At 42.3% G+C, this 21,666-nt stretch overlaps 1 pseudogene; it reads left to right on the top strand.

Annotated features, from left to right (window-relative positions):
* The first annotated feature begins 614 nt into the window (after positions 1-614).
* The window catches only part of LOC147991069 (uncharacterized), a 29,941-nt pseudogene continuing 8,889 nt past the window's right edge, over positions 615-21,666 (top strand).

Below are 21,666 nucleotides of genomic sequence, written 5' to 3'. Positions count from 1 at the left end.
GCGTTGTGCAAACGCTTCCGCTTTTGGTCTACGAGGGTACATGGAAAACACTCTCCCCTCTCGTTGTTATGCATCACCATGATCCTGTGTGTGCGTAGGAATTTTTTTGAAATTACTACGTTCCCCAACAGTGGCATCCGAGCCAGGTTTTATGCGTAGATGTTATATGCACGAGTAGAACACAAGTGAGTTGTGGGCAATATAAGTCATACAGCTTACCAACATGTCATACTTTGGTTCAGCGGTATTGTTGGATGAAGCGGCCTGGACCGACATTATGCGTACGCTTACACGAGACTGGTTCTACTGACGTGCTTTGCACATAGGTGGTTGGCGGGTGTCAGTTTCTCCAACTTTAGTTTAACCAAGTGTGGCTACGCCGGTCCTTAAGAAGGTTAAAACAGCACTAACTTGACAAACTACTCCATTGAAACTACTCCATCTCACGTGATGATCGGACATGGTTTAGTTGATTTGGATCGCGTGATCACTTAGAGGATTAGAGGGATGTCTATCTAAGTGGGAGTTCTTAAGTAATATGATTAATTGAACTTAAATTTATCATGAACTTAGTACCTGATAGTATTTTGCTTGTCTATGTTGATTGTAGATAGATGGCTCGTGTTGTTGTTCCGTTGAATTTTAATGCGTTCCTTGAGAAAGCAAAGTTGAAAGATGATGGTAGCAATTACACGGACTGGGTCCGTAACTTGAGGAATATCCTCATTGTTGCACATAAGAATTATGTCTTGGAAGCACCGCTGGGTGCCAAGCCTACTGCAGATGCTACTAATGATGTTAAGAACATTTGGCAGAGTAAAGCTAATGACTACTTGATAGTTCAGCGTGCCATGCTTTACGGCTTAGAACCAGCACTTCAACGACGTTTTGAATGTCATGGAGCATATGAGATGTTCTAGGAGTTGAAGTTAATATTTCAAGCAAATGCCCGGATTGAGAGATATGAAGTCTCCAATAAGTTCTATAGCTGCAAGATGGAAGAGAATAGTTCTGTCAGTGAACATATACTCAAAATGTCTGAGTATCATAATCACTTGACTCAACTGGGAGTTAATCTTCCTATTGATAGTGTCATTGACAGAGTTCTTCAATCACTGCCACCAAGCTACAAAAGCTTCGTGATGAACTATAATATGCAAGGGATGAATAAGACAATTCCCGAGCTCTTCGCGATGCTAAAGGCTGCGGAGGTAGAAATCAAAAAGGAGCATCAAGTGTTGATGGTCAACACGACCACTACTTTCAAGAAAAAGGGTAAAGGGAAGAAGAAGGGGAACTTTAAGAAGAACGGCAAACAAGTTGCTGCTCAAGAGAAGAAACCCAAGTCTGGACCTAAGCCTGAGACTGAGTGCTTCTACTGCAAACAGACTAGTCACTGGAAGCGGAACTGTCCCAAGTATTTGGCGGATAAGAAGGATGGCAAGGTGAACAAAGGTATATGTGATATACATGTTATTGATGTGTACCTTACTAATGATCGCAGTAGCACCTGGGTATTTGATACTGGTTCTGTTGCTAATATTTGCAACTCGAAACAGGGGCTACAGATTAAGCGAAGATTGGCTAAGGACGAGGTGACGATGCGCGTGGGAAATGGTTCCAAAGTCGATGTGATCGCGGTCGGCACGCTACCTCTACATCTACCTTCGGGATTAGCTTTAGACCTGAATAATTGTTATTTGGTGCCAGCGTTGAGCATGAACATTATGTCTGGATCTTGTTTGATGCAAGACGGTTATTCATTTAAATCAGAGAATAATGGTTGTTCTATTTATATGAGTAATATATTTTATGGTCATGCACCCTTGAAGAGTGGTTTATTCTTATTGAATCTCGATAGTAGTGATACACATATTCATAATATTGAAGCCAAAAGATGTAGAGTTGATAATGATAGTGCAACTTATTTGTGGCACTGCTGTTTAGGTCATATTGGTGTAAAGCGCATGAAGAAACTCCATACTGATGGACTTTTGGAACTACTTGATTATGAATAACTTGGTACTTGCGAACTGTGCCTCATGGGCAAGATGACTAAAACGCCGTTCTCCGGAACTATGGAGCGAGCAACAGATTTGTTGGAAATCGTACATACAAATGTATGTGGTCCGATGAATGTTGAGGCTCGCGGCGAGTATCGTTATTTTCTCACCTTCACAGATGATTTAAGCAGATATGGGTATATCTACTTAATGAAACATAAGTCTGAAACATTTGAAAAGTTCAAAGAATTTCAGAGTGAAGATGAAAATCATCATAACAAGAAAATAAAGTTTCTACGATCTGATCGTGGAGGAGAATATTTGAGTTACGAGTCTGGTCTTCATTTGAAACAATGCGGAATAGTTTCGCAACTCACGCCACCCGGAACACCACAGCGTAATGGTGTGTTCGAACATCGTAATCGTACTTTACTAGATATGGTGCGATCTATGATGTCTCTTACTGATTTACCGCTATCATTTTGAGGTTATGCTTTAGAGACGGTTGCATTCACATTAAATAGGGCACCATCAAAATCCGTTGAGACAACGCCTTATGAACTGTGGTTTGGCCAGAAACCAAAGTTGTCGTTTCTTAAAGTTTGGGGCTGCGATGCTTATGTGAAAAAGCTTCAACCTGATAAGCTCGAATCCAAATCGGAGAAACGTGTCTTCATAGGATACCCAAAGGAAATTGTTGGGTACACCTTCTATCATAGATCTGAAGGCAAAACTTTTGTTGCTAAATTTGGATCCTTTCTAGAGAAGGAGTTTCTCTCGATAGAAGTGAGTGGGAGGAAAGTAGAACTTGATGAGGTAACTGTACCTGCTCCCTTACTAGAAAGTAGTTCATCACAGAAACCAGTTCCTGTGACACCTACACCAATTAGTGAGGAAGTTAATGATGATGATCATGAAACTTCAGATCAAGTTGTTACTAAACCTCGTAGATCAAACAGAGTGAGATGCGCACCAGAGTGGTACAGTAATCCTGTTCTGGAGGTTATGTTGCTAGACCATGACAAACCTACGAACTATGAAGAAGCGATGGTGAGCCCAGATTCCGCAAAATGGCTTGAGGCCATGAAATCTGAGATGGGATCCATGTATGAGAACAAAGTGTGGACTTTGGTTGACTTGCCCGATGATCGGCAAGCCATTGAAAATAAATGGATCTTCAAGAAGAAGACTGACGCTGACGGTAATGTTACTGTCTATAAAGATTGACTTGTTGCAAAAGGTTTTCGACAAGTTCAGGGGATTGACTATGATGAGACTTTCTCACCCGTAGCGATGCTTAAGTCTGTCCGAATCATGTTAGCAATTGTTGCATTTTATGATTAGGAAATTTGGCAAATGGATGTCAAAACTGCATTCCTGAATGGATTTCTGGAAGAAGAGTTGTGTATGATCCAACCGGAAGGTTTTGTCGATCCAAAGGGAGCTAACAAAGTGTGCAAGCTCCAGCGATCCATTTATGGACTGGTGCAAGCCTCTCGGAGTTGGAATAAATGTTTTGATAGTGTGATCAAAGAATATGGTTTTATACGGACTTTTGGAGAAGCCTGTATTTACAAGAAAGTGAGTGGGAGCTCTATAGCATTTTTTATATTATATGTGGATGACATATTGCTGTTTGGAAATGATATAGAATTTCTGGATAGCATAAAGGGATACTTGAATAAGAGTTTTTCAATGAAGGACCTTGGTGAAGCTGCTTATATATTGGGCATCAAGATCTATAGAGATAGATCAAGACGCTTAATTGGACTTTCACAAAGCAGATACCTTGACAAAGTTTTGAAAAAGTTCAAAATGGATCAAGCAAAGAAAGGGTTCTTGCCTATGTTACAAGGTGTGAAGTTGAGTAAGACTCAATGTCCGACCACTGCAGAAGATAGAAAGAAGATGAAAGATGTTCCCTATGCTTCAGCCATAGGCTCTATCATGTATGCAATGCTGTGTACCAGACCTGGTGTGTGCCTTGCTATAAGTTTAGCAGGGAGGTACCAAAGTAATCCAGGAGTGGATCACTGGACAGCGGTCAAGAACATCCTAAAATACCTGAAAAGGACTAAGGATATGTTTCTCGTTTATGGAGGTGACAAAGAGCTAGTCGTAAATGGTTACATCGATGCAAGCTTTGACACTGATTCGGACGATTCTAAATCGCAAACCGGATACGTGTTTACATTGAACGATGGAGCTGTCAGTTGGTGCGGTTCTAAACAAAGCGTTGTGGCAGGACCTACGTGTGAAACGGAGTACATAGCTACTTCGGAAGCAGCAAATGAAGGAGTCTAGATGAAGGAGTTCATATCCGATCTCGGTGTCATACCTAGTGCATCGGGTCCAATGAAAATCTTTTGTGACAATACTGGTGCAATTGCCTTGGCAAAGGAATCCAGATTTCACAAGAGAACCAAGCACATCAAGAGACGCTTGAACTCCATCCGGGATCAAGTCCAGGTGGGAGACATAGAAATTTGCAAGATACATACGGATCTGAATGTTGCAGACCCGTTGACTAAGCCTCTTCCACGAGCAAAACATGATCAGCACCAAGACTCCATGGGTGTAAGAATCATTACTATGTAATCTAGATTATTGACTCTAGTGCAAGTGGCAGACTGAAGGAAATATGCCCTAGAGGCAATAATAAAGTTATTATTTATTTCCTTATATCATGATAAATGTTTATTATTCATGCTAGAATTGTATTAACCGGAAACGTAATACTTGTGTGAATACATAAACAAACAGAGTGTCACTAGTATGCCTCTACTTGACTAGCTCGTTGATCAAAGATGGTTATGTTTCCTAGCCATTGACATGAGTTGTCATTTGATTAACAGGATCACATCATTAGGAGAATGATGTGATTGACTTGACCCATTCCGTTAGCTTAGCACACGATGGGTTAATATTCTGCTATTGCTTTCTACATGACTTATACATATTCCTATGACTATGAGATTATGCAACTCCTGTTTACCGGAGGAACACTTTGTGTGCTACCAAACATCACAACATAACTGGGTGATTATAGAGGTGCTCTACAGGTGTCTCCGAAGGTACTTGTTGTGATGGCATATTTCGAGATTAGGATTTGTCGCTCCGATTGTCGGAGAGGTATCTCTGGGCCCACTCGGTAATACACATCACTATAAGCCTTGCAAGCATTGAAACTAATGAGTTAGTTGCGGGATGATGTGTGACCGAACGAGTAAAGAGACTTGCCGGTAACGAGAATGAACTAGGTATTAAGATACCGACGATCGAATCTCGGGCAAGTAACATACTGATGACAAAGGGAACAACGTATGTTGTTATGCGGTTTGACCGATAAAGATCTTCGTAGAATATGTAGGAGCCAATATGAGCATCTAGGTTCCACTATTGGCTATTGACCAGAGACATGTCTCGGTCATGTCTACATAGTTCTCGAACCCGTAGGGTCCGCACGCTTAAAGTTCGATGATGGTTATATTATGAGTTTATGTGTTTTGATGTACCTAAGGAAGTTTAGAGTCCCGGATGTGATCACGGACATGACGAGGAGTCTGGAAATGGTCGAGACATAAAGATTGATATATTGGAAGCCTATATTTGGATATCGGAAGTGTTTCGGGTGAAATCGGGATTTTGCCAGAGTACCGGGGGTTACCGGACCCCCCCCCCCGGGGGGGTGGTTTAATGGGCCAAGATGGGCCTTAGTGGAGAAGAGGAGGGGTGGCAAGGGCAGGCCGCGTGCCCCCTCTCCCTCTAGTTCGAATTGGACAAGGAGGGGGGCGGCGCCCCCCTTTCCTTCCTCTCTCCCTCCTCCTTCCCCCTTCTTCTACTCCAACTTGGAAAGGAGGGATTCCTACTCTGGTGGGAGTAGGACTTCTCCCTGGCGCGCCTCCTCCTGGCCGGCCGCCTCTCCCCCTTCCTCCTTTATATACAGGGGCAGGGGCACCTCTAGACACAACAATTGATCCGTTGGATCTCTTAGCCGTGTGCGGTGCCCCCCTCCACCATAGTCCACCTCGATAATATCGTAGTGGTGCTTATGAGAAGCTCTGCGTCGGTAGACCATCATCATCGTCACCACGCCGTCGTGCTGACGGAACTCTCCCTCAAAGCTCGGCTGGATCGAAGTTCGAGGGACGTCATCGAGATGAACGTGTGCTGAACTCAGAGGTGTCGTATGTTCGGTACTTGATCGGTCGGATCATGAAGACGTACGACTACATCAATCACGTTGTGCAAACGCTTCCTCTTTCGGTCTACGAGGGTACGTGGACAACACTCTCCCCTCTCGTTGCTATGCATCACCATGATCCTGTGTGTGCGTAGGAATTTTTTTGAAATTACTACGTTCCCCAACAACAAAATCCTCCACATGTTTAATTAATGGATAACAACAATGGACATGCTTCATGAGACGGTCGATCTTAAGCATAAGAAGGCATGCAGGTGCTATCTAGCATTTGTAATGTGACGCATAATAAAGAGTTATATGTTTTTGTACCACTTTCTTTGTTTTGTGCATCAATCCAGGTATATAAGTCCATTTATGTATACATCGTCGAATTGCATTTTTTTATACAAATATATTGCAAGTGAAATTTCAATATTTTTCTTTTATTACCAACTCTCTTTTCTATACATGTAAAATTTGACATGCATTATATTTGCATATGAAACAAGTAAAAAAAATTAAAAAGCCCGTGGAAACGCACGGGCATTCTACTAGTAATTTCAAAAGGCAAGTTCCAGGTAGGTGGTTGAAAAATAGGTGCAGAAATTAAGGCTTTCTTGAGTGTTTCGAAAGCTTCTAAACAATCATCATCAAAAACAAAAGCAACATCCTTTTGTAAAAGATTTTAAGAGGCCTAGAAATTTTAGAAAAATCTTTGATAAATCTCCTATAGAAACTAGCATGACCTAAGAAACTACGAATACCTTTGATATCTTTAGGACATGGCATTTTCTCAATTGCATCAACCTTAGCTTTGTCCACTTCAATACCTCTGTCTGAAATATTATGGCCCAAAACAATACCTTCATTAACCATAAAGTGGCACTTCTCCCAATTCAAGACAAGATTTGTTTGCTCGCATCTCTACAAAACTAGATCAAGATTGCTTAAACAATCATCAAAAGACTTCCCATAAACAGAAAAGTCATCCATGAAAACCTCAACAATCTTTTCACAAAAGTTAGAGAATATAGCAGTCATACATCTTTGAAAGGTAGCAGGTGCATGGCATAAACCAAAAGGCATAAGTCTATAAGCATAAGTTCCAAAGGGACAAGTGAACATGGTCTTTTCTTGATCAAGTTGAGAAACAGGTATTTGTGAAAAACCAGAGTATCCATCAAGGAAGCAAAAATGTGTGTGCTTAGATAATATTTCTAGCATTTGATCAATAAAAGGCAGAGGGTAATGATCTTTTCTAGTTGCTTTGTTTAATTTTCTAAAATCAATTACCATTCTATGGCCTGTAACAATTCTTTGTGGAATAAGTTCATTCTTATCATTAGGAAAATGGTAATACCTCCTTTCTAAGGGACACAAGAACATGACTTACCCATCTACTATCAAATATATGATAGATTATACCTGCTTCCAGAAGTTTTAATATTTCTGTTTTTACCACTTCCTTCATCTTCGGATTTAACTGATGTTGGTGATCAACAACGGGTTTAGCATTAGGTTCCATATTAATCTTGTGCTGACATAGAGTGGGACTAATGCCCTTTAAATCATCAAGAGTATATCCAATAGCAGCTCGGTGCTTCCTTAGAACTTTCAATAATCTTTCTTCTTCATGTTCTGAAAGGTTGGCACTAATAATAACAGGATATATCTACTTCTCATCAAGATAAGCATATTTCAAAGTGTATGGCAATTGTTTTAATTCAAACACAGGATCACCCTTAGGCGGAGGAGGACCTCCTAGAGTTTCAATAGGCAAATTGTGTTTAAGCAGAGGACGTTGTTCAAAGAAAATCTTATCTATTTCATTTCTTTCATGCATATGTAAATTATTTTGATGGTATAGCATATATTGTTCTAGTGGATCAGTAGGAGGCACAACAATAGAAGCAAGACCAATTATTTCATCCTTACTAGGCAATTCTTTTTCATGAAGCTTTTTGCTAAACTTGGAAAAATTAAACTCATGAGGCTCATCACCAAGGCTAACACTGACAGTTTGTTTCTCACAATCTATTTTAGCATTAACGGTGTTCAAGAAAGGTCTACCAAAGATAATGGGACAAAAATCATCTTGTGGGGAACCAGGAAGAATACAATCTGTAGGGTATTTTATTTTCCCACACAAGACTTCAACATCTCTAACAATCCCAATTGGTGATATAGTATCTCTATTAGCAAGTTTAATAGTAAAATCTATGTCTTCTATCTGTAGCGACCAGACCTCAAACAGTCCAATCTCTGTGCTCCTATGTCATCCCTGGATCAGTAATGCTGACACCACACAGTACTTGAAGGATTTATAATAGAGTAGCGATCACACACTTATTACATCGAGTGTCTCCAAAAGAGAACTTATTACAGTAAATATGGCTTAAGGCCATCTAATAACGATAACAGTGGAAGGCTTGGAAGATAAGTGAGTCCATCAACTCCAACGGCATCACTGAGTATGGAGCCACGACCTAAAACTCCTTAATCGTCGTCTGAAAAGCCTGCAACATTAACGTTGCAGCCCGAAACGGTTCAGCACATGGAATATGCTGGCAATGTAACACATAGAGAGTAATGGAAAGAAACAACTATTCTATATGCATATTTGGCTGGTGGAAAGCTCTATGGTTACAGTTTTGTGAAAAGCTAATTTTTCCCTACTGCAAAGGAATAAATTTATTTAACTATCATGGTGGTTGTTAAACATTGAGAATGGTTGACAGCATTCTCAATCCCAATTAAACATCATCATTAAACAAACCCGTCAAAATTAAATTTTATAGTAACATGTTGAGATTCACATGATAATCTAGGTACTAGATACTCATGATGTCCATAACTGGGGACACGGCTAACCATGATTAGTTTATACACTCTGCAGAGGTTTGCGCACTTTTCCCCACAAGACTCGATCGCCTCCGTTTGGTTTCTCGCACTACACGGTGTTTGAGAAACGGATGACCGAGACATAGTCTTTCAGAAGCGCTAGCACCTTACGATGGGTAGACCGTACCACCTACATCCCCTACATCTGCTAGTCTACCACTGTAAGAATTCGCACGACTTAGTCAACTATGCTAGAGCCCATAATAGCTTGTGGCTACACATGGATGTTTCTAGCATGAATAATCTCATGATCCCTTTGAGCCTGGGTGGCGGTCCATGAAGAAAAACAAGCAATCCTGGAATACCCAGGTACCTCAATCCACCCAGATGTGTGTTTAAGTTGCCACCTTAAATAAACCATTAATTAACAATCTCACATCTGTCATGGATACACTCACCCAATCCACGTCTACTAGCATAGCATGGCATAATAAGCAACGTAGAAGTAACTCCCAAAGGTTTGATAATAAACAGGTAATAGGTACTACCTCAACTACTTCCCAAACCCACAATTTAATTTGGATCCTAATCATGCAATGCGTAAGTATTGATCTAATGCAATAAAACTGGGTAGTAGGAGGTATGATCAAAGTGTTACTTGCCTTGCTGATGATCCGGGAAACCTAGCGATTCAAAGTAACAAGCGGCGCACTCCGGGTACTCCATCACAAACAAACAAGAATACAATAAGTACTCAAGTAATGCACATGTAAAACTCAAATAAGAGATCTAACTAGAAGGTTCAACTTAAGAACTCCGGTTGGCAAAAATAATCAAATCGAACGAAGCAACGAAAGACAAACGACAAAAGAAACAGGCTACGTTTACTATTCTGGATCTAAGGCAATTTTTTATAGTGTCAAAAACTTGTTTGAGTTGGTTAATCGGAAAGAGGGTTTTGAGACGAAACTCCAGGCGCTTGAATCGCCTTATTCCGATAAACGAGCGAAAAGTTAGACTAAAACGAAAATCGGATCAGAAATCGTGATCAGAAAAATCGCGGATTTAATCCGAGAAAAAGAAAAACGACGAACGTTCGTTAAAACGAATGAACGGGCGAACGCTCACTATTTAAATAAACCAGAAAACCGATCTATTTAAAAAAACCGAAACTTAAAAAAAACGAACAAAACCGTCAGAAAACCGAACGGTTTTTCGGGAAAAACCGGCGACTAAAAAAAACTACCTCTGGCAACTTCGGCGGCGGCGGTGGTCCGGCGGCGGCGGCAGTGGTCCGGTGGCAGCAGTGGTCCGGCGGCGGCGGTGGTCAGCGGCGCGGGGCGGCGGACAGCGGCGCGGGGCGAAGGCGGCGGCGGCGCGGGGCGAAGGCGGCGGCGGCGGCGAAGGCGGCGGCGGGGCGCGGGGCTAGGGTTTGGGGGGGGGGGGTTCCGGCTAGGCCTCCCTGGCTTATAAAGCCGGACGGGCCTTAGTGTCCGGGTCGGACACGGCCCGTAGGTCGGTTGCGTTTTTTTATATATAAATAGTTACGCTCAGAAAAAAACAAAAGGACTACTAAACGGACTCCAAAAATCCCGAAATAAATTTTCCCCGGCTTCTAAAATCAAGCCACACAGGATGAACATTTATTTGGGGCCTTAATGCAATTTTGAAAAACGCGCATTTTTCCTAAATTCAAATAAAATAGCAAATAAAACCAAATAAAATCTTGTTTGATTTTTTATTAAATCCTCAATATTTATTTATTTTGGGAAAGTCATTTTATTCCCTCTCTCAAATTTTTATATTAGAAATAATTGAAGATAAAATAAATAAAATCAAATGATCCTATTCTCATAATTTGAGACAACTCAAACATGAAAATAACGAAATCCCCAACTCTCTCCGAGGGTCCTTGAGTTGCGAAAATTTCTAGGATCAACCAAAATGCAATAAATATGATATGCAATGATGACCTAGTGTATAACATTCCAAATTGAAAATTTGGGATGTTACAAACCTACCACCCTTAAGATGAATCTCGCCCTCGAGATTCGGGTTGGCTAGAAAATAGGTGAGGGTGGTCATTCAGCAAATCTTCCTCTCGTTCCCAGGTGGCTTCATCCTCCGTGTGGTGGCTCCACTGAACCTTGCAAAATTTGATAACCTTGCTGCGGGTGACTCGACTTGCATATTCTAGAATCTTAACTAGTTTCTCTTCATAGGTCAAATCACTATCCAACTGAATTGCTTCCAGTGGTACCGTATCTCTCAGCGGTATGTCAGCCATCTCTGCGTGGCACTTCTTCAACTGGGATACATGAAACATGTCGTGAACTCCTGACAGTCCTTCGGGTAATTCCAACTTGTAGGCTACTTCTCCCATACGCTCCAAAACTTTGTATGGGCCTACAAAACGTGGCGCTAATTTTCCCTTAACTCCAAAGTGCTTAACTCCTCGAAGTGGTGATACTCGAAGATAAACTCGGTCTCCAACTTCGTAAACTGTCTCCTTGCATTTAGAATCTGCATAACTCTTCTGCCTGGATTGAGCTACCTTTAGCCTGTCGCGAATTAATTTCACTTTCTGTTCAGACTCCTTTATCAGATCCGGTCGAAACAACTGGCGATCTCCAACTTCATCCCAGGACAATGGGGTCCTGCACCTCCTTCCGTACAAGGCTTCGAAAGGGGCCATCTTCAAACTGGATTGATAGCTGTTGTTGTAAGAGAACTCTGCATACGACAAATTCTCATCCTAACTAGATCCGTAATCTAGCGCACAAGCTCTTAGCATATCCTCCAAAATCTGATTGACTCTCTCAGTCTGTCCATCTGTCTGCGGGTGGAAAGCTGTGCTAAACTCTAGTCTGGTTCCCAAAGTCTCATGCAACTGATTCCAAAACTTTGAGGTAAACTGGGTTCCTCTATCTGATACAATGCTCCTTGGAACTCCATGCAGACATACGATTCTGGTCATGTATATCTTTGCCAACTTTGCACTGGTATAGGTAGTCTTCACTGGAATGAAATGAGCTACCTTTGTCAAACGATCGACTACAACCCATATCGAGTCATAGCCTGAACGTGTTCTGGGCAATCCTGTAATAAAATCGATGCCTAGCTTATCCCACTTCCATTCGGGTATCGGCAATGGTTGTAGCAATCCTGCTGGCTTCTGATGCCCTGCCTTCACTCTCTGACATACATCACAAACTGCTACATACTCCACAATATCCTTCTTCATTCTCCTTCTTCATTCTGGTCCACCAGAAAATATCCTTCAAATCCAAATACATCTTGGTATTTCCTGGGTGAATCGAGTATGGTGAATCATGGGCCTCTTGTAAAATTAACTTCCTGATCTCCGAATCATTTGGTACATAGACACGGTCTTCAAACCATAAGGTATCGTGCTCATCCTCACGAAATCCCTTAGCTTTTCCTTTGCTCATTATCTCCTTAATAGAGGCAATCTCCTTGTCAGTCCTTTGAGCTTCTCTGATCTTTTCCATCAACGTAGACTGAATCTCCAATGCTGCTACATAGCCCTTCGGGACTATTTCCAAACATAGCTCTCGAAGATTTTCGGCTAACTCCCTTGGTAAATCTCCCGTCATTAAGGTGTTGACGTGGCTCTTACGGCTCAACGCGTCAGCTACTACGTTAGCCTTTCCAGGGTGATAATGCAATCTCATATCATAATCCTTGATGAGCTCCAACCATCTCCTTTGTCTGAGATTCAACTCCTTCTGTGTGAAAATATACTTCAAACTCTTATGATCCGTATACACTTCGCAATGGTTTCCAATCAGAAAATGTCTCCAAGTCTTCAGTGCATGCACTACGGCTGCTAACTCCAAATCATACGTAGCATAGTTCAACTCATGAGGCTTAAGCTGTCGTAAGGCACATGAAACAACTCTCCCTTCCTACATAAGCACTGCTCCAAGTCCTCGACGTGAAGCGTCACAATACACCTCATAATCCTTGGTCTGGTATGGTAAAATCAACACTGATGAGGTAACCAAACGTTTCTTCAACTCCTGAAAACTAGCCTCACATTCCTCCGTCCATATGAACTTGGTATCCTTCTTCAACAACTCCGTCATAGGCTTCGCAATCTTTGAGAAGTTCTCAATAAACCTCCGGTAGTATCCTGCGAGTCCAAGAAAACTCCGGATCTCTCCAACTGTGGTTGGTGCTTCCCACTTAGTCACGGTATCAACTTTAGTGGGATCTACTGCTATACCTTCTCCGGATATAACGTGTCCTAGAAATCCAACTTCTTTCAACCAAAACTCACATTTGCTAAACTTGGCATATAACTGATGTTCTCTGAGCTTTCCAAGAACCAAACGCAAATGTTCCTTATGCTCCTCTTCATTCTTCGAGTAAACCAGGATATCATCAATGAACACTATGACGAACTTATCCAGAAACTCCATAAACACTTTGTTCATCATGTTCATAAAATATGCAGGTGCGTTAGTCAGACCAAATGACATAACGGTATACTCGTACATCCCATACCTGGTGGTAAAAGCCGTCTTGGGTATATCCTGTTCCCGAATCTTCAACTGGTGGTATCCTGATCGCATATCGATCTTGGAAAATACCTTAGCTCCTTGGAATCGATCAAACAGATCATTGATCATCGGTAGTGGGTACTTGTTCTTGATGGTTACTTCATTCAATCCTCGATAATCGACAACCATCCTTAATGATCCATCCTTCTTTTCTACTAGAAGTACTGGCGATCCCCAAGGTGAAGAACTTGGGCGAATATATCCTTTATCCAGTAACTCCTTAATTTGCTTCTTAATTTCCACCAAATCCTTTGCAGGCATCCTATATGGTCTCTTTGATATTGGCCCTGTGCCTGGCAAAAGCTCAATCAAAAACTCAATATCTCTATCCGGTGGCATGCCTGGCAACTCTTCTGGAAATACGTCGGGGAAATCCTTCACTACTGGTACTTCCTCCTGCACAACTCATGTTAAACAATTTACTTGAGTCCTCTTTAGCACATGTCAAGATACATACTTGATCCTTCTCCCTTCTGGGGTGGTAAGCAAAATTGACTTACTGGCACATTCAATATTCCCTTCATACTTTGACAACCAATCCATGCCTAATATCACATCCAATCCTTGAGATTCCAACACTATTAGGTCTGAGGGAAATACTTAGTTACCAATCCTTAATGGTAACAGATCACACCATAGGCTAGCCATATATTCTGCTCTAGGCGAAGTTACTAACATGGGTGACCTAAGGGCTTGGGTTGGCAGTTTATACTTATCCACAAATCCCCTTGATATGAATGAATGCGATGCACCAGTATCAAAAGAACGAGTGTAGTAAATGACTTAACCAAAAACTTACTGGTTACTGCATCCGGCTGCTCTTCAACCTCTTCCACGTTAACGTGGTTCACCTGTCCCCTGTTGAAAGGGTTCGGCTTCTTCCCAGAGCTTCCATTGCCATTTCCATTCTGGGATTCAGGACATTCATTGGCATAATGTCCGGTCTTCTGGCACTTAAAGCAAGTGACTTGGCTCAGGTCTCTCTTGGCTGGGGTCGATGGGTTGGGGCGGTTCTGGCCGTTGCTTCCTCCATTCCCATTACCATTCTTGGTGCCGTTGTGGTTGTGTGAGCTTCCTCCTCCATGGGTATGCTGGAAATGTCCTCCCGGTCTAGGGGTAAAACATGGCTTCTGCTGAGCTCCTGAATTGTACTTTCCTTGTCCATACTTCCTCTTGCGATTTTCAATTTGCTGCTGCTTCCCTTCAATCATAAGAGCATGATCTACCAACTCCTGGTAGTTGTTGAAGGTTTCTACCATCAACTGCATGCTCAACTCATCATTCAGTCCTTCCAGAAATTTCTCCTGCTTTGCTGCATCCGTAGCAACGTCATCTGGGGCATAACGTGCTAATTTACTAAAGTCCTCCACATACTGGCCAACTGTCCGTCCTCCTTGGCGCAAGTTGCGAAACTCTCGCTTCTTCATGGCCATAGCTCCTGCTAAAACATGGGCAGTTCGAAAAGCCTGCTGAAACTGGTCCCATGTGACAGTATCGACAGGGAAAGTGGCTGTGAAATTCTCCCACCATGATGCTGCGGGTCCTTCAAGCTGATGTGCGGCAAACTTCACCTTCTCCGCATCCGTGCATCCTGCTGTGGTCAACTCTCTAGCTGTCTTGCGGAGCCAATCATCTGCTACTATCGGCTCGGTGCTACTGGAAAACACCGGTGGATTTAGCCTAAGAAAATGGGCTAAGTGATCAACAGGTGGTGGTGGTGGCGGTGGGTTGTTGTTGTTGTTGTTCCCTTGATTCTGATTCTGGACTAGTAACTTCATCAATGTGTTCTGCTGCTGGATCAACTGGGTGAGCTCCGGTGGAAAGGTAAATCCGGGGTCACGTCTCGGAGGCATCTGAGGGTTTAGAAAAGATGAGATTTAAGAATAGAGGGGGTCTAAAGAGAAAACACTACCCATATGCACATGAGGCAAAAGCAAACAATTCATTCAATCAAACAAGGGCATACAATCGATCTAACTATCGCAAAAGTGCTCGGACTATAATATTTACATGTGGACTACTACTACTGTTGGGGTGGTCTACTAGAAAAATTCTTCGGTTGCAGACTCCATGATATCTGCTCCGGCTTCATCAACATAGTCATCATCGCTATCGTCGGGATCCGAGTCGGTGTCGTCGATGATGATGTAGTCTTCTGGGCGAATCTCCTTGGGTTCTTAGTCTTCTTCTACTGGTGTAGGGCCTCCCATAAATATTCCAATCTTCTTGATCAGATCGTCATTCTTCTCTACTAATACTTCAATTTCTTCTTCACAATCTTCATGTGTAGCCTTGAGTTCTTCCTCCGGTTCCTTGATTCTTGTCTTTGCCTTCTTCAGGTCTATCATGTCGGTGCACATCTGGTTCTCCTGACGTCTAATGTGCTGGTTTAACTCCTGGATAAAAGCTGCAACTGATCTATCCTTCCTGGTGCTGATCATCTCCCAGTGCTCATCTCGGCGCCCACAAATCTGGTAGATAGTATCCTTGAGATCATTGCGGTAGACTTCTCCAATGCGTCCCATGGCGTTGTGAGCTACCATGCTCTTTCCTAGGCTCCAAGTTGGTGCATCAAAAGAAAACTCTATGGGCTCAGTGACTGGCATGAACGTCCTTCCTGGAACTTGAACTTGAATCATCCAGCGCTCTTCTTCGGGTAAAGTGGCGTTGCAAGTTCTGGTGAAGCTTGGTACTCCTATGTTCAGGTATCTAGTGACTTCCTTCAAGTGACGTCCAAAGGGTGTATCTTCCTCCGGTTGAGTGAACTTGTTCCTTGCATCCGCCATCCTAAAAGAGTAGAAAAGATGAGGAGTCAGAAAGAGAAGAGAGTGAGTAGTGATCTAGGTCTTTAGCTTAGTGGTCGTGTCCTACAATTAGCGTGTGCTCTGATACCATCTCGTAGCGACCAGACCTCAAACGGTCCAATCTCTGTGCTCCGGTGTCATCCCTGGATCAGTAATGCTGACACCACACAGTACTTGAAGGATTTATAACAGAGTAGCGATCACACACTTATTACATCGAGTGTCTCCAAAAGAGAACTTATTACAGTAAATATGGCTTAAGGCCATCTAATAACGATAACAGTGAAAGGCTTGGAAGATAAGTGAGTCCATCAACTCCAACGGCATCACTGAGTATAGAACCACGACCTAAAACTCCTTAATCATCGTCTGAAAAGCCTGCAACATTAACGTTGCAGCCCGAAATGGGTCAGCACATGGAATATGCTGGCAATGTAACACATAGAGAGTAATGGAAAGAAACAGCTGTTCTATATGCATCTTTGGCTGGTGGAAAGCTCTATGGTTACAGTTTTGCGAAAATCTAATTTTTCCCTACTGCAAAGGAATAAATTTATTTAACTATCATGGTGGTTGTTAAACATTGAGAATGGTTGACAGCATTCTCAATCCCAATTAAACATCATCATTAAACAAACCCGTCAAAATTAAATTTTATAGTAACATGTTGAGATTCACATGATAATCCAGGTACTAGATACTCAAGATGTCCATAACCGGGGACACGGCTAACCATGTTTAGTTTATACACTCTGTAGAGGTTTGCGCACTTTTCCCCACAAGACTCGATCGCCTCCGTTTGGTTTCTCGCACTACACGGTGTTTGAGAAACGGATGACCGAGACATAGTCTTTCAGAAGCGCTAGCACCTTACGATGGGTAGACCGTACCACCTACATCCCCTACATCTGCTAGTCTACCACTGTAAGAGTTCGCACGACTTAGTCAACTATGCTAGAGTCCATAATAGCTTGTGACTGCACACGGAAGTTTCTAGCATGAATAATCTCATGATCCCTTCGAGTCTGGGTGGCGGTCCATGAAGAAAAACAGGCAATCCTGGAATACCCCAGGTACCTCAATCCATCCAGATGTGTGTTTAAGTTGCCACCTTAAATAAACCATTAATTAACAATCTCACATCTGTCATGGATACACTCACCCAATCCACGTCTACTAGCATAGCATGGCATAATAAGCAACGTAGAAGTAACTCCCAAAGGTTTGATAATAAACAGGTAATAGGTACTACCTCAACTACTTCCCAAACCCACAATTCAATTTGGATCCTAATCATGCAATGTGTAAGGATTGATCTAATGCAATAAAACTGGGTAGTAGGAGGTATGATCAAAGTGTTACTTGCCTTGCTGATGATCCGGGAAACCTAGCGATTCGAAGTAACAAGCGGCGCACTCCGGGTACTCTATCGCAAACAAACAAGCATACAATAAGTACTCAAATAATGCGCAGGTAAAACTCAAATAAGAGATCTAACTAGAAGGTTCAACTTAAGAACTCCGGTTGGCAAAAAGAATCAAATCGAACAAAGCAACGAAAGACAAACGGCAAAAGAAACAGGCTTCGTTTACTATTCTGGATCTAAGGCAATTTTTTATAGTGGCAAAAACTTGTTTGAGTTGGTTAATCGGAAAGAGGGTTTCGAGACAAAACTCCAGGCGCTTGAATCGCCTGATTCCGATAAACGAGCGAAAAGTTAGACTAAAACGAAAATCGGATCAGAAATCGCGATCAGAAAAATCGCAGATTTAATCTGAGAAAAAGAAAAACGACGAACGTTCATTAAAATGAATGAACGGGCGAACGCTCACTATTTAAATAAACTAGAAAACGGATCTATTTAAAAAAATCGAAACTTAAAAAAACGAACAAAACCGTCGGAAAACCGAACGGTTTTTCGGGAAAAACCGGCGACTAAAAAAACTACCTCCGGCAACTCCGGCGACTAGTCCGGCGGCGGCAGTGGTCAGCGGCGCGGGGCGGCGGGGCGGCAAGGCGGCGGCGGCGGTCAACGGCGCGGGGCGAAGGCGGCGGCGGCACGGGGCAAAGGCGGCGGCGGGGCGCGGGGCTAGGGTTTGGGGGGTTCCGGCTGGGCCTCCCCGGCTTATAAAGCCGGACGGGCCTTAGTGTCCGGGTCGGACACGGCCCGTAGGTCGGTTGCGTTTTTTTTATATAAATAGTTACGCTAAGAAAAAAACAAAAGGACTACTAAACGGACTCCAAAAATCCCGAAATAAATTTTCCCCGGCTTCTAAAATCAAGCCGCACAGGATGAACATTTATTTGGGGCCTAAATGCAAATTTGAAAAACGTGCATTTTTCCTAAGTTCAAATAAAATAGCAAATAAAATCTTGTTTGATTTTTTATTAAATCCTCAATATTTCTCTATTTTGGGAAAGTCATTTTATTCCCTCTCTCATATTTTTATATTAGAAATAATTGAAGATAAAATAAATAAAATCAAATGATCCTATTCTCACAATTTGAGACAACTCAAACATGAAAATAATGAAATCCCCAACTCTCTCCGAGGGTCCTTGAGTTGCGAAAATTTCTAGGATCAACCAAAATGCAATAAATATGATATGCAATGATGATCTAGTGTATAACATTCCAAATTGAAATTTTGGGATGTTACACTATCTCTGCGGGTGCTATGTCATTCGTAATTTCTTGATTTAAGGTAAAGGCAATAGCACTCACGCTAGCACCTATGTCACATAAACCATGATAACAGTGATCTCCTATTTTAACTGAGACAACGGGCATGCCAACAACAGGTCTATGTTTATCCATTTTATCAGGTTGGGCAATCCTAGCAGCTTCTTCACAGAAGTAAATAACATGCCTATCTATATTTTCTTCTAGGAGATCTTTAACCATAGAAACACTAGGTTTTACTTTGATTTGTTCATCAGGTTTAGATGTTCTAATATAACTTTTGTTGACCACAGTTGAAACTTTAGCATGTTCCTTGATCCTAACAGGGAAGGTGGTTTCTCTGAAAGTGCTAGTTATCGACTAGAGGGGGTGAATAGGCATTTTTGTGGAAGTCTTCAAAACACGAGGTCTTTGAAGACAAACAGTAGAAATGAACCTATTGATATGCAGCAGAAGGTAGACTACACTAGACAAGCCATAGTCAAGTAATCAATGAAGTGAAAGCATGAAGACTATCAGCGGCTAGGTAGTATGGATCAGGATGGAAGACAGTATGAAGCCAACAGTAAATAGTCTTCACTTAGTGAAGTCAATCAGACCAGATAAGAAGGAAATGACTTCACGAAGACAAACTGTAAAGTAAAGGGAAGTGAAGGATAGAACCAGTTGCTTGGTGAAGACAAGGATTTGGTAGACCAGTTCCAGTTGTTGTGACAACTATACGTCTGGTTAGGGAGGCTGAGATTTAACTCAGAAGACTGTGTCTTCACCTTATTCTCCTTGAGCTCAGGACACCCAGTCCTCAACCAATCACTCTGGTAAGTCTTCAAGGTAGACTTCCGAACCTTCACAAACTTCGTTCACTGGCGATCCACAATGGCTCTTGGATGCTCAGAACGCGACGCCTAATCGGCTGGAGGATTCACAGTCCTCAAGTGTAACAAGTCTTCAGGTCACGCGGATAGAAAGACTTCAGTGATGCCTAACAGCCTTTGGCTTGGGATGTTTTGGGCTTTGTCCTTGCAAGGATTTCTCTCTCAAATGCTTCGAAGGTGGGTTGCTATTGAACAACAAAAGCCGTGCACTAACTCTGAGCAGCCACCAATTTATGGTGTAGGAGGTGGGCTATTTATAGCCAAGAGGCAACTCGACCTGACTTGTTCGGAATGACCCTGGGTCACTAAGGAACCGACACGTGTCCAACGGTCGGATTTCAAACACACGTGACAGCTTGACTTGGGCTACAAGTAAAGCTGACTCATCCAGCTCTAGATAAGATTTGCTCTCATTGTCTTCGTTCGAAGACATAGGATTTTGGTTGAGCATCACATCAGTCACTCTGACTTTGTTCACTTGGACCCCACTTAACAGTACGGTGGTTCCTATGACTCGACAAAGAAGAAAAGGAAACTACGAAACAACTATGTCTTCACACTCCATAGTCTTCACATGAATGTCTTCTCATGTCATAATCCTCATCGTGAATGTCTTCACAAACCACCATTGTCTTCAATGTCTTCACACATTTTTAGGGGTCATCTCTGGTAGGTAAATCGAATCAATAAGGGACTACTACTATGTTATCCTGCAATTCTCACAAACATATTAGTCCCTCAACCAAGTTTGTAGTCAATACTCCAAAACCAACTAGGGGTGGCACTATATACACTTACAATTCCCCCTTTTTGGTGATCGATGACAAACTGGTTGAAGTTTTCAATGGGGATAAAAGTATGTGAGAGATAAGGATAAAGGCATTGTCTTCATAAGTTGCAAAAGGCTCCCCTTGAAGATGTGCATATAAGTAGTTTCCTTTTGAATGCAAATGCACATGGTGGGTTTTACTTTGTGGAGATCCTCTTCAACTTACGAAGACAATTTATCATGCATATGTGAGAATAACGAACATAATGACATGCACAATGAAAAATGGGCGTCTGCAGAATAAATTCATGCGGAATTTACCATCGCATCACAAAGTAGCAGTAAAAGGTAGCAGACGACCATCGAGTTTAAGTGTTACAACTCAAAAGCCAAATAGTTTCAAAACGAGAGTTGTAAGAACTTAGCAAAAATAATGCAACCACCCATAGGGACCCACTTGAAGACTATCAACCTCATATGCTTCTCCCCCTTTTGTCAGTAAGGACCAAAAAGGTTTGAAGACATAGAGGATCTACTCGTTCCTAGTTGGAGTAGAGGATGGAGCAGGGTCGTCGTTGGAGTTTGGTGGTGCTGACGGGCCTGACGCAGAATTGTGATGCAGTGCAGCTAAGGTTGGTGAAGTCGCATTGTGTTCTTCGTCGATGACTCTCGCAACAACAGTTGTAGCCGAAGATCAATGCTCAGAATCTTCGATAGAGGGAGTGCGACGCCAGCTTGCATTTTGAGGAGGCTGATGTCTACTACACAACCTTCTACTTGTAGACGTTGTTGGGCCTCCAAGTGCAGAGGTTTGTAGGACAGTAGCAAATTTCCCTCAAGTGGATGACCTAAGGTTTATCAATCCATGGGAGGCGTAGGATGAAGATGGTCTCTCTCAAACAACCCTGCAACCAAATAGCAA

The sequence above is a fragment of the Triticum urartu genome, chromosome 1A, assembly GCF_056163025.1.
Source record: "Triticum urartu cultivar PI428250 chromosome 1A, HENAU_Tu73, whole genome shotgun sequence".
NCBI lineage: Eukaryota > Viridiplantae > Streptophyta > Magnoliopsida > Poales > Poaceae > Triticum > Triticum urartu.
The sequence above is the reverse complement of the archived record's forward strand: the minus strand, read 5'-3'. Positions and strand labels throughout refer to the sequence as shown.